This window comes from Balaenoptera ricei, chromosome 11, assembly GCF_028023285.1.
Source record: "Balaenoptera ricei isolate mBalRic1 chromosome 11, mBalRic1.hap2, whole genome shotgun sequence".
Classification (NCBI taxonomy): Eukaryota; Metazoa; Chordata; class Mammalia; order Artiodactyla; family Balaenopteridae; genus Balaenoptera; species Balaenoptera ricei.
Genome location: NC_082649.1, coordinates 62,453,505 through 62,463,479, shown reverse-complemented (window position 1 = coordinate 62,463,479; position 9,975 = coordinate 62,453,505). Strand labels below are relative to the sequence as shown.

The 9,975-nt window shown below is 43.9% G+C and overlaps 1 long non-coding RNA gene across 3 annotated transcripts in view; it reads right to left on the bottom strand.

Annotated features, from left to right (window-relative positions):
- Positions 1–251: 251 nt before the first annotated feature.
- The window catches only part of LOC132374906 (uncharacterized), a 204,680-nt gene continuing 194,956 nt past the window's right edge, over positions 252–9,975 (bottom strand). For all 3 annotated transcript variants that reach the window (XR_009505811.1, XR_009505812.1, XR_009505813.1), the window contains 5 exons: positions 7,336–7,451; positions 6,943–7,026; positions 2,945–3,117; positions 907–993; positions 252–319 (listed from right to left, as the gene is read on the bottom strand). This is a non-coding gene — a long non-coding RNA (uncharacterized LOC132374906). The remainder of the gene's footprint in view (positions 320–906; positions 994–2,944; positions 3,118–6,942; positions 7,027–7,335; positions 7,452–9,975) is intronic.

Below are 9,975 nucleotides of genomic sequence, written 5' to 3'. Positions count from 1 at the left end.
TGGCTGGCTGGCTGGCCAACATTTGTTTCCAAGTCCAAGCTCCTACTGCTTGCTGCAGGACACGCCAATAAATCGAGAGACGAGTTGCTGGGGCAAGGAATGGCGACTTTGGTAGGGAAGCCAACAGACTGAGAAGATGGTGGACTTGTGTCCCCCAAAAACATCTTGCCTGAGTTGGAACTCAGGCTTCTTCTAACTAAAAGGAGAGGGAGTCAGGTCAAATGTTTCCTGGTTCCCATCAGCCTCTGGTGGGGATGTGTTACTTTCTTCCTCCCTGCAGTCATTCACAGGTGGGCCTGGTCAGGATGATTCCTGTGAGCTAAACAAGGGTATTTTAGCTTAATGCTTGTTACCTACCTGGGAGACAGGGTTCCCAGAGATGGGCCAGAATGTTTAATTTAAGCTTATAGGCAACATCCCTTTACTGATTAACTTGTATAGAATACAAAGGTTTTTCCCTATTACACAGGGACTAGGGCAAGGAAAGACACTGCAACAACTGTGGATGAGGAAAGAGAACTGTTAAAATGTGTCCAGTGGGACAGAGGGACTTATAAGTTGGAGATTCTCATCCTGCACTCCCAAAGATTCCCAGCAATTACCAGGACTATTTCCAAAAGATTCTCCAGATGATTCTGATGCAGGGGGGGTCTATGTAAAAGTTTTTTGGGGAAACATTTCTTTAGAAACCCTAATGGGGTTCCCTGCAGGCTTGTTGTCTAGAGTGACAGAATCAGGAAAAGAGATGGGAGGGGTGGAGAGAACAAAGGGATTTGAGTAGCATATAAGTCATCTGTTGCTATATAACAATCTATCTCAAATCAACAACACTTATTTAGCTCGAGTCCACTGGGCGATTCTTTTCACCTGCGCTAGGCTCAGCCAAGCTGCGATGGATTTACTCACATGTCTGGGGTCAGGTGGCCAATGGGCTGGATGATTCAAGACGGCCTCTCTCTCAGCTGGGTCTTTGGGGGTCCTGGGCCATGTCATCTAGCAGAATAGTCAGGGTTTGCGCACATGGAGGCAGATTCCAGGAGTAACAAGAGATTTTCAAGTTTCCTCTTGCCTCACCTTTGATATCTTCTTCTTGGCCAAAACAAGTCACCTGTCCAAGCCCAGCCTCAGGAGGTGAGGGTTGCCCAAGATTGTGGATATGGGAAGGCATGAGCAAACACAGGGGCCTAAGTCTACCCAATGGAGGAATGAGACGACACAAAAGACAACTAATTATAAAATAAAAATAAATAGGAGGTTCCTGAGATTGAGTGGGTCAGGTGATCTCGACCCTGACTTCAGAAAGAAAGAGTACCGGCCAAGGCACCTGGAGCCCAGCTCCACTGGAGTGAGGGTTTGGAGGAAGAGCTATGGGAGCCTAAAGTCAGGGAAGCTCCCTCCCCCAGTCCTCCACAGCCTCTAAAACTGGAGCCTGCACTCAAACAGGTCTGAAAGAGCCACAGTAAGACGGAGAACTGGGTCCAGTCCAGGATCCCTCACTGCTCCCGCGGGCGCAGGGCTGAGGCAGCTGGGGCTTCTGGGCTCTCAGCAGGTGCGGCCCCGAACCTGGGAGCCAGCTGAACCCCCTGCGGGCCCGACTCTCCCGGAGACAGTCCAGGGGCCTCGGCCTCCTCCGCATACCAGACCTGCCCCTCGCCGGCGGCCGCTGCCCGCAGCTGGCCTGGAGGATGCTCAGGAGCGCCCTGGCTCTTGCTCATCTCCTGGTCTCGGTCTTTCCGCGGCTGGCGGGCGGGCGGACTCCCCGTCGGATTCCCTCACTCCAGGTCCTGGCCTGACAGGGCGCCTACTCCTTGGCCTCCTGGTTCCGTTTGCCTCAGCTCTCTACCCTGGACACAGGCGTGACCTCTCTCAGCAACTATCTGCGACTCCAAGGGCCTCAGCCAATCCCTAACTGTCCTAGCCAATCAACAAGGGCCCCAGCCAAACAACAAGGGCCCCACCAACCCCTCACCATGGCCCTAGCCAATCCCCAACGGCCCCAGCCAATCAACAACAGCTCTAGCCAATCCCCAACGGCCCCAGCCAATCAACAACAGCTCTAGCCAATCCCCAACGGCCCCAGCCAATCAACAACAGCTCTAGCCAATCCCCAACGGCCCCAGCCAATCAACAACAGCTCTAGCCAATCCCCAACGGCCCCAACCAAACCCCAAGGCCTGCATCCGGCCCCCAGCGACTCTCAACGACCCTGGATCTTAACCTCCTTTTCTGGCGGGGTGGGCACTGATGCTGGGCGGGCTCCTTAGAGGAGGCAGTGTTTAGGGGGCTGGAAGCTGACAAGTGAAGACTGTCTTCAGGGTGTCGTGTTGTAAGCTAAGGATAAGGACGGCGTGATATCCTGGAGGGGTGCCTGGAGAAGGTCGTGACTTTGGAAACCTTTCTGGTCACTAGTGTGCGGCTGGACCTTAGAAGCAGAGGAGCAGGTGAAGAGAGACACCAATGGGTAGGAAAGTAGAGGCTAGATCCTGAGGCCTCCATGTCCGGAAAGAAGAGGGCTGAGGAGTGCCATCAGATGTGTGATGTAGAAGGAAGTTCTGGGAACAGTGAGGGCAATGGACAAAGTTCTCGGGCAGGTCTGCGACAGGAAGCTGGCCAGGAGATTGTGTGGGTGACCTAGGTAGAGGGGAGCACGACCTGGGCTAGGGATGGCCCTTACGGTGCAGAATGGCCGACTTTCTTTTTTTTTAAGCTATAAACAAGAAGTATGAATGTATGTCACAGACCAATCATTCTGATGGGGGTGGGGCTGGGAGGACATCCAGCCGAGGGTGAAGATGGCTGAGTTTAGTAGCTGGCTTATCCCCTGCCCTTAACTGAGATGGGGAGGCAGGGGTAAAGGAAGTCAAGGGTATGCTGGAGAGAAAGGGGTGTGTACAGTTCAATTTGAGAGATGCTTCATTTGTAAACAGAGATACCCTGGACTCACCTAAGATTCACAGGGAGAGGTCCAGTGTGTGGACAGGGCATCAGAAATGGGCTGGATTCATCAACATAAATGTGGAGCCACGGAACTGGATGAGATCTGAGAGAGGTGAGCTCAGAAATTGGTGGACAGCCCCATCCCAGGGCCAGGTAGAGGGAGAGAAACTTCGTCGGAGTCTGAGGAGGTCAGGGGAGAGAAAATGAAGAAAATCCTAAGTAAAGTTGTCTTAAAGGCTGATGAAAAAACCATCAATTTTGGAACAAACATTTGGCAACCCTCATGGAAACTGAAATGTGATCCCACTTTTCCGTATCTACCAGGAAGTAGGAGGCACGTAACAGCAGAGGTGGAGGGGAGGGCAGCAGTCTACTCCCACTGGCAACAGGAGTGCGTGGTGCAGACTTTAAAAAGTCACCTCACTTAAAGCCTTTCCGCTAATTATCATCATGAGAAAGAAATTCTAGAAGCCCTTGATAAACTACTTCTCTCCACTGTAGCCAACTGCTGCCACACACCCTTCCAGCTTGGCCTGGCACTGGGTACCAGCATTATTGCAGCATCGTTTATAATAGAGGAACTTGGGGGAAAACCTTCATGTCCATCCATAGGGGAAAGGCAGAATCATAGATGATATCTACATGTGATGACACAGGACATCCAGCAGTTAAAAGGAATTCACATACCTGTACATCTGAATAGATCCTAAAAACACTGCTGAAAAAGCCAAAAGTGCACGAATATATTCATGCTGACCCCTACTAAGAGGCAGTACCTCACATGTGTTAAGGAATAAACATACAAATCTGAACGTGTAATGAAAGGACTGGAGATCCGCCACGTAGCAGTTACTACTGAGAAGGACTTGAGGGCTCTGGGGTTGGGAGGGGTATTAAAGAGGACTTGAACTTGGAGTTAAAAATAAAAGAAAAAAGAAAAATGTAAGTTACTGGTATAATTAAAAGTGATACAACTGAAAGTCAACAATTTTTTTCTAAGTACTTATGATGAATAATGGCCTAAGCCTCTTACTCCACTGTTTAGAAGTTTAGATCCCTGTTTGATCCTCCCTTGTGTTTTCCTTTGCCTTTATCTTGTGGCTAATTGCAAATTCATACCAATCAGGTATTGTGAACAGCAAGCAGAAATGATAAGTTCTGAAATATTTGAAAGCTGGGACTCATTGCACCAAAAAAAATCCATAACAGTATTTTTTATGCTTATTAAATGAGGGTGGATATATTTTAGATAGTCTGCTAATTTCTGGACAGTTGGATTTTGTAATTATTTTTGTTAACATAATAAAGACCTTTTGGTTCTGGCATGACTAAATGCGCTAGTTAGGATTTTGCTCTGAGTTTTGCAGGCTGGAATTTGGATTGTATAATCAAAGGCAGGTTTTTCATCTGAAAGCATGTTGAAATGCTTTGGCTAATAAAGATATCCCTCAATAGGATGGGCTGCATTTTCTTTATCCCGTAACTCAGTATTCTTTACAAGGTTCTCCAGCAAAGCAACCCCTCCCCTTTAGCCGGGGAGGAAAAGAGGAGCCCGCACTCAAATCTCACAGGGTCTGGGAAAGTAGCCCAAATAAAGAAGAATAGTATTTCTTTTTAAAAGGTCATGTTTCTTTTTAAAAATATGAAAATTTACTCCATAATACTTCTGAGTAAAATTGACACTGCATGCAAATGCATCATTTTATTCCTGAAATCCCAAATACCCCTGGGGTCCTCTTATGCTCCACCACAATAAACACAGCACGAACATATTCTGGAAACTGTGTGTAGAATCCTAATATTGTTTGAGAATTTACAAAACATAGCTTAAACATCTTATTTAAAATCAGGGATAGGAGAAACTTTCTTTTTATGTAACTTCATCTTAAACAATACTAAATAGAGGAGAAGGTCAATGTTTTTTTCCCCCCAGATTCACTGAATTTGCAGAAAAGATTAGACGGTGAATTTGAAACAGAAGCAAAATCCTGTGACAATTTGTATTTTTGAAATAACAAATAAACTACCAGCTGAGTTCTTTCCTACAATGCCAATTTGGATTACTGAATATCAACAACAATCACTAATGAATTATCATGTTAGCTAAGGAATTACTATTAACTTGTTAGGTGTGATAATAGCATTGTGGTCAGTTTAAAAAGTCATAATTTGTTAGAGGTACATACAGTACATAGTGCAGATTTGTGGGTGAAATAATATGATGGCTGAGATTTGATTTTAAAACTTCTGACCCAACCCCAGCAAAAAAAAAAGTGTATGTGGGTGGGGGAGAGGGTGAGTGAGGATTAGGTATAAATGAAACAAGAAAGGCAAATGTCGATAGTTACTGAAACTAGGTAAAAAAACACGAAAATTCCCCTCCTAATCTTGTGTACATTTAAAATTCTTCATCATAAAGACAAACTACCAAGTTATGTTGAACACTGTCATTCACTAAAATTTCCTAAGGAAAAAAATAGAATTAACCAATATCAGGTATTTAAATAAAAATACTGACCATAAAATACAGCCTGCACAGTGGGTTTCCTGAAATATTCTGTTTTCAACCAAAGTATTTTTGGGATCTTGGTTTTCGGCCTTGTGGGTGTTTTTTAAAATCAACCACTGCAATTAAATAATATTCAAAATGGTAATAATTTGTGAAGAGATTAGAATCCCATGTCATAAAATGATTATGATTGTGACTTGCTGGGCTCAAATCTGTACAAAGGCTGATGGCACTTGTAATTAGAATGCAAAATCACACTTTGTATGATTAACAAAGACACTGCAGATGCAGAGAGATGCAACAAGTTCCTTATTTGCAAGCCTGGATACCCGGCCTTTCAGTGTTCAGTTCTTCCAATCACTGGTTCCAGGAGACCAAGTCTATAGCCTCACATGTGAGGACTTAACTGCTTTACTTGTGTCACTGGAATTGGATATGCACTTATTTGTAATCTCCAAATGGTCAAGCATAAAGTTATTTTCCTTTAATAATCAAAATGAACGTTACATATTTACATACATACGTTATATATTTACATATATACTATACATTTAGTATATACTGTATGTATAATCTGTTCATATTATTTTAAAAAAGAGAGTATTTCTTGACGCTAATAAACTAAAACTGAGTGGCCGGGTAGCACTTTCATAGGGAGATGTCCTGAGTTTCAGCAACTGTTAATGGACTTGCTAAAGCAGAAGCTGCTAGTAGGAACAAGGCATCTGATTTGGCAGCAAACACTTGGCTAAATCATGCCAGACTTCAGGATGACCTGGGGCTAGGTTAGGGCTCCGGATGGGGAAATCTGACTTCCCATACAAGGTAGATACAGACCCCAAGTTCGATGAGCTCCCCCCATTATATGAACAAAAAAAGGGCAAGGCTCACAGGAAGACTGTCCTGTGGTCTAGCCTTAGATTGGGTCCCACCAGGAGCAGACCCAGGGACAAGGAGTCTAGTACAAGTAAGTTATTGGGGAGGTGATGGCAGGGGGCCCCCACAAGTAGGGGAGCGGGGAAGGGAGACGGAGCTGGGCGCCTCACTGAGCAGGCAACTGGGGCTGCAGCCCCTGGGAACTGAGAGGCAGCGCAGAACACAAGTATCTCAGCGGAAGGGTGATGGCTCGGGGGATTAACAAGTTTCTCGGGTTTAACAATAACTGTGATTTGCTGAAACTTCAAAGACAGGTTTTCAGTGCTCCATTCTTTGAATATTTTACTTAAGGAGTTCTAATTCATTTTGAACAAAACGCAACCAAAATTTAAAGTAATTCATTTACGAAAGTGAGTAGGGACACAGTTTGATTTATAAAGTAGTTTTTCAAAGTCTCAAACTTTTCTAAAATCTGATGATTAGCAGCAAATTTCAAATGAAAAATGAGCAAACTTAAAAGGGCCGTCATTTGATCTTCACAGAATGCTCTGTAAATGCACGTCCTGTAGCTGCACCTGTTTAACTGCCATTCTAGGACGCAGTCTTCTTAAAATACTTACTTTTGAAGTGGACACTGATGCTTTGTCAGCAGATTTCTCTCTTCTTTGGGGGGTGTGGGAAGATCACCGACATCACCACAGAGCCTACAGTGGTATGTAAATTCTTATATACATTTTGTGCAAGTTACAGATTCATCACCACCTTTCTGGAGAAACTGAGATTCAGTGCTTAGTTTTCTATTAAACCTTGGGTTTCATTTGTTTGAGCTCTTTGTCATCAAAAACTTTATTGCAAAATGCAAAAAACATTGCCAAATAGTTAAATAGTTGCATATCATACAAAGAAATCTAAAAACCACTGTAGCAAAAGCCATCAGACTGCTCTTTGTCACTGTGCATCTGGCTGGTACTCAAGTCTCCCGCAGGGGCAGCAGCTTGGAGTACTTCTCTCACCATCTGAGATAAGTAGGCATTGACTGTCCCCAGGTCCTCGAGTCCCAGCTCACTATACTTTTAGCAAGTGTCCTGATGCTGTTCTTGAAAGGGAGGCGTTAGTTAAGCTGCTGTTTCTGGAAAGAGTAGAGAAAAGAGAGATAGTTACTGGGGTCATCTTTCAGACTTAGGCACGTCTAAGTGAGAGTTCCTTTCACTGCACGTGTGTCTCACACACCAGCAGGAGAGATCATGGCAGAATCGGATGTACACAGTGGAGGCCTACCAAACTCGTCCGGGCTTATTCCAGTGTATGATTAAAAATAATATTTTGTTACAAAATAAAAATTTCAGACACATGATAAACCAGAAGGGACACAGGGAAAGGAGACACAAACTACTCCTGCCCAGGCCCGTGGGGATGTTTGCTCACCTGTCAGGCATGTCACCCAGCTACAGCTGCTTGTGAGCCTTGGTGGAGTGAGGAAGGTGCTTTGGCTAACCTCTCACCATTTCTGCCAGGCTGCAATCTAGAAAAATCCCATTCCCAAGCCAGTAATAATAAGTACTCCTTATTCCATACATTTTATCACCATCCTCCTGGCAGTGATGACTTTCTGCTGTTTCTGCTGACTTGGCCTGGCCACATCCCGTGTATATAGCCAGGCAGATACAACCTATTATAGCCATGTTCCCAAGATAAATGATAACAGGTCCTCAAGTAAGAGGGCTTGCCAGCACCTCTTAAGACAGACATTTGATAAAAAGGACATTTGGTTCTTTTCAGGGGTGAAATATTTTAGAAGAAAGAAAATGACACTGTCCCAGAACTTTCAAAGATATCACAGGCGCATTTGGTTTGCGGACTTTGTCACACACAGTTCATCGTATATTCAGCTGGTAATTGGAGTGACCAACCGTATCAGCTAATTGGCTTTATCCAAAGGAAAAATAAAACCTCCTGTATCTTTATGAGAGGAGGTTGGGGCGCCATCTTCCTTGGTGATGATATTTCAAGAGTCGGCTCCCAGGTCCCCGAGGAAGACACTCCTGGGCTGGAAAGCTGGCAAGAGGCTTAGTGAGCTTTTAAAAGGATTTATATACATTTTGAAGAGACAGAGAAAGAATGTATATTTACACATTTTCTAAAGTAAAAGCTCTAAGAAGAAGGGGTGGGGAGAGTCCTTTATTTTCAACAAGTAGAATTAAGTCTCTTAAATAATCTGGGACTTCCCTGGCAGTCCAGTGGTTAAGACTCCATGCTTCCACTGCAGGGGGCGCTGGTTTGATCCCTGGTTGGGGAACTAAGATCCCACATGCCACAACGAGGCAACAACAAAAAAAAGTCTTTCTTATTTTTAATTTGTATTTATCCTTACACAAGTAATGTAGGCAGCCTCCTCAAGAAACGCAAGCTGGGAAAGGTAAGGGAACGTTTTCTTCCCTAGAGTCTCCAAAGGAATGGAGAACTCTGGAATGCCTTCCAGAACTGTAAGATAATAGATTTGTGTTGCTTTAAACCACTAAGTTTGAGGCACTTTGTTACATTAGGATTAGGAAACTAATAAACTCCTAATCACATGATAAGAAAAGAAATACTATGTATACAGAGTAGATCACTATTATATTTTATATATTTATAATCTATACTAATATAAATATATATATAACATGCTAACATATTATATATGAAAATCACTTCAGAAATATATTTGACATTTTTGTGATTGCTAGTGTTTTCATCATCGACTCTGTCTGCTGAAGCAGATCACAGTTTTAGGTGAGATACATTTAATTTAAAAATTGATGTATTAAAGTTATATAACACGAAAAAATTTGTTTTTTTTTTAACATCTTTATTGGAGTATAATTGCTTTACAATGGTGTGTTAGTTTCTGCTGTGTAACAAAGTGAATCAGCTATACGTTATACATGCATACCCATATCCCCTCCCTCTTGCGTCTCCCTCCCACCCTCCCTATCCCACCCCTCTTGGTGGACACAAAGCACCCAGCTGATCTCCCTGTGCTATGCGGCTGCTTCCCACTAGCTAGCTATTTTACATTTGGTACTGTATATATGTCCATGCCACTCTCTCTGTTTAAGTTTTATAACATGAATATTTATTACACATAGGAGTCAGTTCCAACCATGTTGCCTCTCTTCCATTCCCCCTGGAGACCAGCTTCTATACTTAGAAATTGTTTAGCTGCTAGTTACAGAGGCCTCAAATAACTGTGCCTTAATTAAGATGGGGACATATTTTTCACTCTTTTAAAGTGACTTCCAGAGCTAGGCAACCTGGACATTGTTTGGAGGCTCTGTCTGGCTGCTTTCAGTGTTCCAGGGTCCTCCTTTGTTGTTTTTTGGGGGTGTTTTTTTTTTTGTTGTTGTTGTTGTTGTTTTGTTGCTGTGTTGTTGAACTGAGCGGCTTGTGGGATCTTAGTCGCAGGTTTGATCCCAGGTTGGGGAACTAAGATCCCGAAAGCCGCGCAGCGTGGCCAAAAACAAAAAACACCACAGTGCAATGTACTCTTAAAATGGTGAACTATCTCAAGCTGCTGGTATGGGGTGTCGGACAGAGGTCTGTTGAGTTTTTCTTGACATTTTCAATGTTCCATGGCACACTGTGAGCCCGCTGTGCACACCAGGGATTCCTGC